Source organism: Astatotilapia calliptera, chromosome 23, assembly GCF_900246225.1.
Source record: "Astatotilapia calliptera chromosome 23, fAstCal1.2, whole genome shotgun sequence".
Lineage (NCBI taxonomy): Eukaryota > Metazoa > Chordata > Actinopteri > Cichliformes > Cichlidae > Astatotilapia > Astatotilapia calliptera.
In genome coordinates, this window is record NC_039323.1 from 6,958,391 (window position 1) to 6,968,540 (window position 10,150).

Here is a 10,150-nt window from a genome sequence, read left to right on the forward strand (position 1 = left end):
AAAACTTTGTTTCATGGGAAATGGGAAAAATAAATAGCATGAATCAGTTTTGTCCATTTGTGGGCGGGCAATGAAAAATAATAATACTGAAAAAAAGGTTTGAAACTTAGCTGTGAATGCAAAATACTACATTTTCCTTCTTTAATACTTGCTATTTTTGTAATGAGTTTGAAGGCACAGTCTGAATATTTTGGTGTCCATCTCTCAATAGAGAAATGTTTGGTCCACTGGTATAAATCAAAGGAAAAACCAAAGTACTCTTTTCCATATCTGTGTCCGTCAGTGCAGTAGTGCATTGTATACTTCCTCTCACCTCCTCTGTGATCCCTGTGAATCCATCAAAACAACATGGGGGAGTAGGATTCAGACCAAAACACTGTCAGTCAGTGTCAGCCAAATTCAAGAAACTGTGACGGAGCAGTTGTGCATTTAGACCTAAAGTAAGCTACAATTGGAAAGCCCAGCAGGTGTGTTTTGATGACTTCCACTTCAGGAGAACACCTTCAACACAGCTTTTAGGGAAAGTTTTCATATGGTGAACTCCCAAATCTCTGAGCCTCTCAATACATGTTTTTTTGTGGTACACAGTACAATACATAAAGGTACAGTAATAATATGACGGTACAAAAATTATAATGTAATCATTGATTCTGAACAGTTTCCTGTAATATTAATACTGTCACCAATGGTGATGAATTGAATAATGTATTTGAATAAGTCCACCTAAAATGTGAACTGTACAACAATACATGCTGGTACCCATGGGCCATAATTACTCTAGGCCTTGACTCTTAGTCAGGGTTCTGTATTAATGTTACTCACGTGTTACTCATAACATTGACGCTGTTTACCAAAAGGCCATTAATTTACAGCATTTATAAAGTTCAGATAATAATGATGGCTAACAAGGGCAACAAGAAATGCAGGGAGATTTTAACTGGGACTTTATCTAATCAGTCAAAGAGAAACCACCTGAGTTTACTGTAGGTCTCCGGCTCTGTTTTTACTACAATTACAGCATTAGTTGCGTCCATTATTAGTTAATATAGTCAGTTAGTTGCTAAAAATGTTTTTCAGAAGCACAGTTGGGATAATTTCCTTCTTTTACCATAAAGTTGCAGCACTGTGCACATCATGTCTTGGCGTTAATTCAGCTGGAGCCGTGGAGAGTTACAAGCTAGCAAAAGGTAAGATGGTTATTTTAACTTAAGGAAAATAATTATTCATGTTTGTAATAAAATAATACATAAGGAAAAATTAATTTTAATTCAGTTTGGCGAAAAGAGGCAACATTTTAAGAATTGTCTTCTAAAAAAGCCATGGTTAAAATAAACAGTTGGCTAATGCATTTACCTAAACATGCTGTTAATTGTCCTATAAACATGGTAAACCTCCAGCAGATTAACATTTATGAAGGCAAAAAAAAAAAAATGAAGATACCACATGCTGAAGCCTGCCACTACATGATTTTGTTTGGCTAAAACATGCTGCATGTTAGATTTTCTAGGGTAAAGATGCTCTCAAAGTTGTTTTCTGGCTTTACAATGAATGCGAATGCATAGTATCACCTGACAGAATGAACAAGAAAGACATGCTATCTGTCTACTCCTAGTGATGGCTACTTTGGAAAAGAGGCCTGACTCAGGTATTACTGCCCGTGTGAGCTTGTGTGCATTTGTCTGCTTACAGCTACTTAAGAGGGATATTATGAGGGATTAAGTCTGGAATAAATTAGAATAAATTCACATTAATCCTTGTATGTTTGTTTTTAGTGACATTTGTTTTAAATTTGACATTATAATTCCAGCTTGGTGCTCGGGGGGAAACTAGCTTAACATTGTAAGCCACTGCAAGCTTTTAGCTAAGGTTCATAAAACAGACTTAGTGCCAAAACCTCTGTGACTGGGAATAACTGTGTGCTTTCTGTTGGTTTGAGTCCAGCTTAGTTCCGTGGGCTGTATATGTTTAATGAGTAACTTTGATAGCTGAGACTTGGAAATTGTGAAGAAAACCCCCACAGAGCCCTTATTAAACCAAAGCACCGGCTCACATTATGCCTCAAAGTCCTGCAGATCTGCCAAGAAAGTGAAGTTCCACACACGGTGTATGCTGAAGTGTGTGTCTGTAAATGTACATCTGTGTTATTCAGACATATGTGTAAGGGGGAGGGTGTGGAAAACCAGTGTTGAGAATCATATTATTTTTTTCAGCATATATTCTCAGTTCACTTCCCCTTCAGCTGTCCTCTCAGAAAACCCGTCTATCCATAGGTTCATCCATCCTTGCTCACGCTAAGCAGTGCTGTCTCGTTGCTATGGTTTCCATTATACTTCCTGCCTCCTTTGGTTTGAAGGACAAAGCACTGACAATAGGTAGATGGGTAGTATTTAAACAGAAGGGAAAGAGAAAGACTTAGTAAGCACACATATATGCTACTTTTTCTTTATTGTCACCCGTTGTTTAAGGTTATCGCTCACTCTCTGGTCTTTGAGCCACATCCCCTCAGTTCCAGGGGAGGTAGAAAGTCAGCTCAACACCAACACCTCCTTTGGCATTTGATGTTTAACTCTGTAGGCCGTATCTTTTAGCTGATCAATAAGCAGGTGGTACAGCACTCCCTCTACTCTCTACGGGACAGGCTGCAGTTACACAGGACTGCACCAAACGAAATCAGCTTGCATCAGGGCTGTGTTATGCTCAATGACTGTGCTGCACACTGCCAAACAGTACAGGAAAAAGGATTTGCTCCCAGATCTATAACCAGCAATTGCACATGCACACGCAACTGCTTTTGTGTGTTCGCATTGTGTTTGTATAAAGTCTTCAGGCTGTCAGAAATTAGGCTAAAACTGTGGACTTTATATAGCTGACCTGGTTGGAGAGTGAGGAGGATTCACTGCAGATGAGTGGGAAGAAAGAGGGTCTTGGGGTTTGTGTGTGTGTGTGTGTGTGTGTGTGAGACTGAAAAAGGAAAGGAAGGAATAGAGAGAGCAATGGAAAGCGCTTAAACACAATCCTTTCCCTCCCACACGCATCATCCCCTTCACTGTGTGATTCACTCACCCCCTCGCTTATTGTAAGGTTCTTAGGGCCTTCCTTAACTTTTAATAAGAGTCTTTAATAAGTCCCCAGATCATGGCTTGGTCGGTCAGGGCTTCTATTTCAACACAGCTCTGCTTAAGCTTACTCTAAAATAGATCTGCTCCCTCTTTTCTCTTCCCCCCCTCTGCCCCCGTTCTCTCGTCTCTATATTTCTCCACGAGATTGTAAAAATATTTAATAAACTTTGGACGAATGAAACAAGGTTGTATCGACCTCTGTGGTTTGTGTGAATATAATCAGTCTGACAAAGTTGTTTGACAGGGGATATTCCAGTTTTAGTACTACTTCCATCCTGAAGGTCAAATGTGGCAAAAATGTGATGTGAGATTTGTGTCATGTTGTTGTTTAACTCTTTCCCTCATAAGGAGATGATATTTGACTGCCTCCCCTGTGCCCTTAACGGCAGATATAGATGTTGTTTGATGACAATTAGACCATTCTTTTTAACTAACATCTAATGCAAACCCAGCTATTTTGTTCTATAAGTATGCCTGACATGTAACAGAAACTGCTTGGTTTAGAAAAGCCCTTCAAGGGTTACTCCTAACAGGCTTTCAAGGAGTAAAGAGGGATCATTTGGATTCCTAAACCTTCTCAACCAGGTATGTCTAAACCTAATACTGAGTCCCAAACCTAAAGACAGTCTTTATCATGAAATGTAAGAAATTATGTTAGAATGACTTGCTTTTTTTGTCCATAAAGTGAAATCAGCACGAGGAAAACAAGCCACACACACATGAACCGAATTGCTAAAGCAGCTTGGAAAATATGTAATCTTGCAGTTGCCAATTTCTACATGGTTTACTTTGGTGATTTTTTTTTGTTGCGTCTCTGTGTCATACTTAAGTCAGTCTCTTTGGCCTACTTAGGCGTATTGTAAGTAGCACACTGAGCTGCAAGTCCTTTCCCTGTAGATTCAGGCTGAATAATTGAGTGGTGCCGAGGCAGGGTAATAAGCTACACTGCCACTGTAATAACCTGCTGGACAATGTGTGAGTGTGCGCTCATGTTGCATGGGCGCGGTAATGGCTGCTATTACTCGAGGGCTGGGGAAGCAGACAGACGCTGCTTAAGGAACCAGACATGTTATGTGAGCATATGTGCTTCGGTGTCTTTCGCATGCAGGCTGCAGTACAGATGCATGACCAGTTTAGTAATCTCAGTATCTAATGAATCATCTAGAGTAGGTTTCTGCCACAATTTACATCAGTTTATTCCCCATATAGTGATTTTCTCTTAATATATGTATGTCGTTTTTTATTCACTCAGTTTGATATAATATGAATTAGAATGTGAATTACAATGATATCATATCTATAAATAACTTCTACACATTAATAGACGTACAGAGAAAAATAAGAAGTTTAAAGACAGACAGCTGAAGTTGCCATGTGTGACCAGATGTATCAAACAAAACAAAAAAAAAATGTCACTGACAGGTTTCATGTTAAATCTCATAATTGGTATGCTACTCAGTTTGACCCACTTTCAAAGGTGCTCTTGTTACCTGAAGGTAGAATTTTTATATACCAAATATTTTTTCTGCCCCCCACTGGTTTGCTTCAACTTTCTCCTCTTGTGTGTGTATATCTGAGAAATACTCCCCACTGTGAAATGGTACACACAACTCAGCAGTTTCCTCGCTGCCAAGCGCCAGTATCACTCTACAGCTGAATGAACCCCACCCCTGCTGTAATCTCAAACCAGCATCACTTAGATCCCATAAATTCTTAATGCACAGTCCTAAACCTGAAATTCTTCAAAACCTCCCTCAAGTTTCGCTCTGCTCGGTCCTCTTTTCATCTGTTTCTCTTTGGACGACAGACCGATTGGCTGCTTATTTGATTGATTTCTTGATTCTACTTAATAATTAAAAACTAAATGATAAACAAAATCCAGGTCCTTAACAGAGACTATACATCACATTGCCTGATGTCACCATCCTTCCTCCTTCTGCTTTGTACCTTTCACAGATGAAAGCAATGCCTCCTGGTTACTGAAACATGACAAATCAGAAGGAGAGTGGAAGAAAAGCCATTCATCACAAAGTTGGAGTTGACAACAGTTTTTCTGCAGCGTTGTGCATAGGTGAGTGTTTTTTCTCCCCTGGCTCTGTGTACACTTTGAAATACCCATCTCTTGCTGTTGTACTAGTGTATATGAGAACTGTGCAGAAATATTGTTCTTTTTGTGTTGTGCACAAAACCGACTGCTGCAAACGAACACCCAGACATTTCTTCTTGGCAGCCGTGTCTCCCTCCTTTTGTCAGTCTGTCCATGTCTTCATTTTGATTCTGACGTTTATCCACCGCCCCACGTTGACAACCAATATAATACCCTGTCATTCATTCACCTTGTTGCTTGGCTTGGGTCGCTCTAACAGAATCACCCTATTACCCAACTAACTAACTTGTGATATCACACACACATACATACACAGGCATTGAGTTTAAGCTGTCTATGTGATGGATGTGCCCTCTCAGACAGGACTGCTGTGTGTTGCATCTCAACCTTCAGCCTCACCTTCAGGCTATTACTAAGGCAGTGCTCTGTGTGTGTGAAGAGGGAGAGTGTTTGATCATCAGGACTTTTACCCAAAGTACTGTGCACTGTGTTAAAACACACACACCCACACACACACACACAGGGAATCTCCCCCTTTCACTTTCTCTCTCTGTCACACACATGCACACACAGGCTCCTAGTGTCTGATAAAGACCTTTTTGGCAGAGGCTCTCCTCTGTGCTGTGGGCTCATTAATGCTCCGAGTGTGTCCCTGTGACTGAGGACTAAGCCCTCAGCCCTTATCAACAACAGCAGGCCTCGTCGGCTACACACATACACACCAACACGCACAAAAATAGACACACAATGGATTATGAAGAGTGTGGATAAGTCGCCAACATCAGCTCAGATATCCCCTTACAGGACAATGACAGACACCCCCTCTCCCATCCCACTGTCACAGTCATGGAGAGTGTGTTTGTGCTTAAGGGCTGGAGGGGAAGTGGATAGTACTGCTTTCCAATTGATCCGTTTGTATTTGTTGATCCATCTGTACACAGTCCCTATCATGGATAGGTCATTTTTGTCTGAGCGTGTTGGGTGCAAACTTGGGCATTGTTCGCCGTGTGTTATTTCAGCTCAGGATGACACAAAAGCTTACGCCTACTCTCCTTGCGAGTACTATTTGTTTCCTTTAGCGCACACACAGATGCTCGCCCAAACACAAACTGTGTGGTTATTTGCATATTTATTACTGCACTGTGCTTGTGCTCAACAAATTGATTGTCTGTGTGTGTGTGGTTAACTGGGTGTTGGTGTGGACTAACGTTACAAACCTGGTTCAGGAAGGACAGTATGGACAGATGCTGGTTTATGGCTATTTCACATTGGCACAATTTGTTCAGCTTGGTGTACTATTATTATTCCTTTATCCTGATGCACAGCAACACCCACCTAGCACATTCAGCCACGTGCACATACCTGCATACCTGGGCAGAATGCTACACATGCATTACCACCATAGGACTTGTAAGGCATTTGAACTCTGGAGGGATTTTTACTGTAGTGGTTGTGTTCTCATTGCGTTGGGGTTTTTAATGGGTGTGCTTAGGTGTACATATATGTCAACAGGAAGTGCAGATACTGTCTTAAATGACATAATACTGTTTATTAGTGTATAAGCAACAGGTTATCAATAAAACAGGTTCCTTGTGGGTCTCTTTCTGCAGAGAGCATTTGATGATGGTAGGACTTTCTACAGAATAGTGGCACGAGCAGCATTTCTTCTTCAACAAGATTGCAGCACTTGCTGTGTAGCAACAACTGAATGAACTGACTGTGGATGGTGTCATTATCCCAGATGGATAAAATTACTAAATTAATTAAAAAAAAAAAAATAGAATAAGTTGACAAATACAAATAAGTGGACTTTAAAACACCTCTATTTGGCATGCCTCTGTACTGTAGCAGCACTGTACTGTTTTTATCCTTTCATTGTTTTATTTAAAAAAAAAAGTGTGTTATTAAAAAATTGTTTTTCAGGAATGCATGCACAAATTCTGCATTTTAATAAATGTTCTCATAGATTTTCAGTGGATTTTATTGGCCTGGGAGTCATGACAGTTGTTCCGCCTCTTAAAGCCCTCCGAGCAAAAACAATGCAAATTACCAAAATGTATGTTGTCATTTTTATTTTTATTTATTTATTTATTTTTTAGATGCACGGGTTTCATCTCATCACGTCCCTCTTTCTTCTTCATCTCACTCCCGAAATTACTCTTGGAGCAGCAGATGCAGAATTTACAGCATATACAAAAACATTGTTTTTAAATTTAATTCGGAGCTTTTTAATCTTAGCTCTTTATACAAGAGAACAAGTGGACCGGATGTCCTCTGGTGGGTTCAGATCTAATCATGTTGAAAGGCAGCCAGTGTTGCTTGCGGCGCTCGATAATTGGTTGACCTCAGAACCGCTCCAACTCTTTTTGAGGATTTGATATTTTAAAGCTGATGTTAGAATGGAAACGGCTGGTACTAACGATGGTTCTCCCTGCTTTGCTGTCTAATTCATCAGATTGTCCTCCTAGATTTGGAACAGTCAGGCGTCTGGCTTCTTACTCACAGCGATGTTATGATTAATATGGCTCATTAATAACTACATCTCAGGCCTGGAGAGATGGAGAAGCAGAAAGGGCAGGGTTTGAGTGAGAAACAGTGGGAAAGCTTTGTCAGTGATGTAACAACACTTGGAGAGGGAGCCGAACTTGAGAACACAATCTGAAATGAGTTTGTCGGTTTACTTGTCAATGGTTTATTATGTTGGAAAATTTGGGAAATTTATATATCTGCCTTTTTGTTTATGTGTTGAGTGGGCAGGATGTGGTGGGCTATATGTGCTGTGTTAGTTTTGTGTATGTGTATGATTGTAGCCTTGGCATATCTGGTGCATGTGTGTGTTCCTTTTTTCTGTTAAGGGAATTGAGAAGCATCTCTTTAATTTGGCCTATAATTGAATTTGGCCCATGGGCATGCCATAATCTTCAGAGAGATGGCAGCAGATGAGAAGGGGATGAGAAGAAGTGGCAGAGAGAAAGAGAAGGGGACAAGAGGAGAGGCAGCAGAGAGAGGGAGAGGGTGGAGAAAAAGGAGGTGGCATATGGACGGGAGATGAGAAAATGTATAGTGGGAAGAAAAGGGGGATAGTAGGGAGGCAGGGGATGGGGGAGGACACAGCATTGCATCCTCAGTCATCTGTGAGACTTCATAAGTACTGGGTGCATGGGCGAGTGGCTGGCAGTCAAGTCAATATGACATATGAATATTGCAGGAGCCATTCTCTCGCCTCCTGCCCTCCTCAATTATTAACGTCTGGCTCAGAGTTGGCTCAACTTTTACTTGAGGCATTCCTCTCCAATACTCCTGAAAACGAATGAGAAACACAGACAGATGGACAAATAGACATAAAGACAGCAGAAAAAAGGCAACAGTCAAGTAGACAGCGAGGCACACAATGTAGATGGAGCAGAAAGAGATGAGGTTTTCAACATTCCCGACAGTTCATGTCTGCAGAGAAGAAATGGACTTTGTTGGCTCATTTCAAACAGACCAAAATAAACGAAAGATCTGCAGCACTAGCCATACAGATGGCCACCCTGCTCAGGTCAGTGTGTCTTCAGGCAACATGTTTGATAACAAGATGTCTGTTACACTCCATATTCACAAATGTGCTAATGTTAAATGTTTTTGAAGGGTGTGAAAGAAATTAAAGATCTTACCCTTTGAAAAATATCAATACTGTGGAGTTGTGTGTAATGGTAATTTGCAAACATCAGGTTAAAAAACACATGGAAGTCATAAATAATTTGTTTAACTGTAATGGTTTCAGTTTTAAATTACAGATCAAAGCTCATTATATTTCTGATTTCTTTTTGTCTGCTTTATAAGGCCTGACTATACTTACTGACCACTTTATTAGGCACACCTGTTCTGCTCATTAGCAGAAAAAAATCGAATCAGCCAATCACTTGGGGCGATCGTGGCTCAAGAGTTGGGAGTTTGCCTTGTAATCGGAAGGTTGCCGGTTCGAGCCCCGGCTTGGACAGTCTCGGTCGTTGTGTCCTTGGGCAAGACACTTCACCCGTTGCCTACTGGCGGTAGTCAGAGGGCCCGGTGGCGCCAGTGTCCGACAGCCTCGCCTCTGTCAGTGGCTACAATGTAGCTTGCCATCATGTGTGTGATAGTGCGTGTGAATGGGTGGATGACTGAACGTGTAAAGCGCTTTGGGGTCCTTAGGGACTAGTAAAGCGCTATACAAATACAGGGCATTTACCATTTGGCAGCATTTGGGCGTGTAGACATCCTCAAGATGGCATACTGAGTTCCCTGTACCCAAAGATCCCAGTCCAATGCAGCACCTTTGGTGGAACAGGAGAGTCTCATCGTGATTGTGCAGACAACAAATCTGCAGTAACTGTGTGATCTTATCACATTAGTACGACCTAAGAAAACATGAGGATTTTTTCCAGCACTGGTTACTACAACAAATTAGGGTAGTTCTGAAGGCAAATGAGGGTCCTGGCAAGGTGTACCTAATAATAAAGCAGCTGTTATATTTATATTAAACTAATAACTAGTCTGTTATGGTAACTTGTAGGGAATGTCATCATTTTTACTGCACCCCGTACTCAAGGGTGGAGTGCTAGAGAAAGCTAACACTTATTTTTAGGGCTATAATCTTTAAAGAGTGGTCGAAACATGCCCAGGGAGTGTCAGAAAGTATTTTTACTTTAAATTACATCATTGGTTTCTGAATTCATCTGAAACATATGGTTTGTGATATATATTTTTTTCAGTATAAATTGGAAATGTGCAAAAAAAAGGAGCTTAATCTATAATTGAGAAAACTTTTGTTTTGGTGCCATGCTGTCATCTTTCATCCATACTGCATAAGTGCACAGAAATGTAAGGTAGTAGTTATTCACAGCAGACTCTAATTGGCTTCAGTCATTGTGTCAGGAGGTGGACCCAGTCAACCTACGTGCTA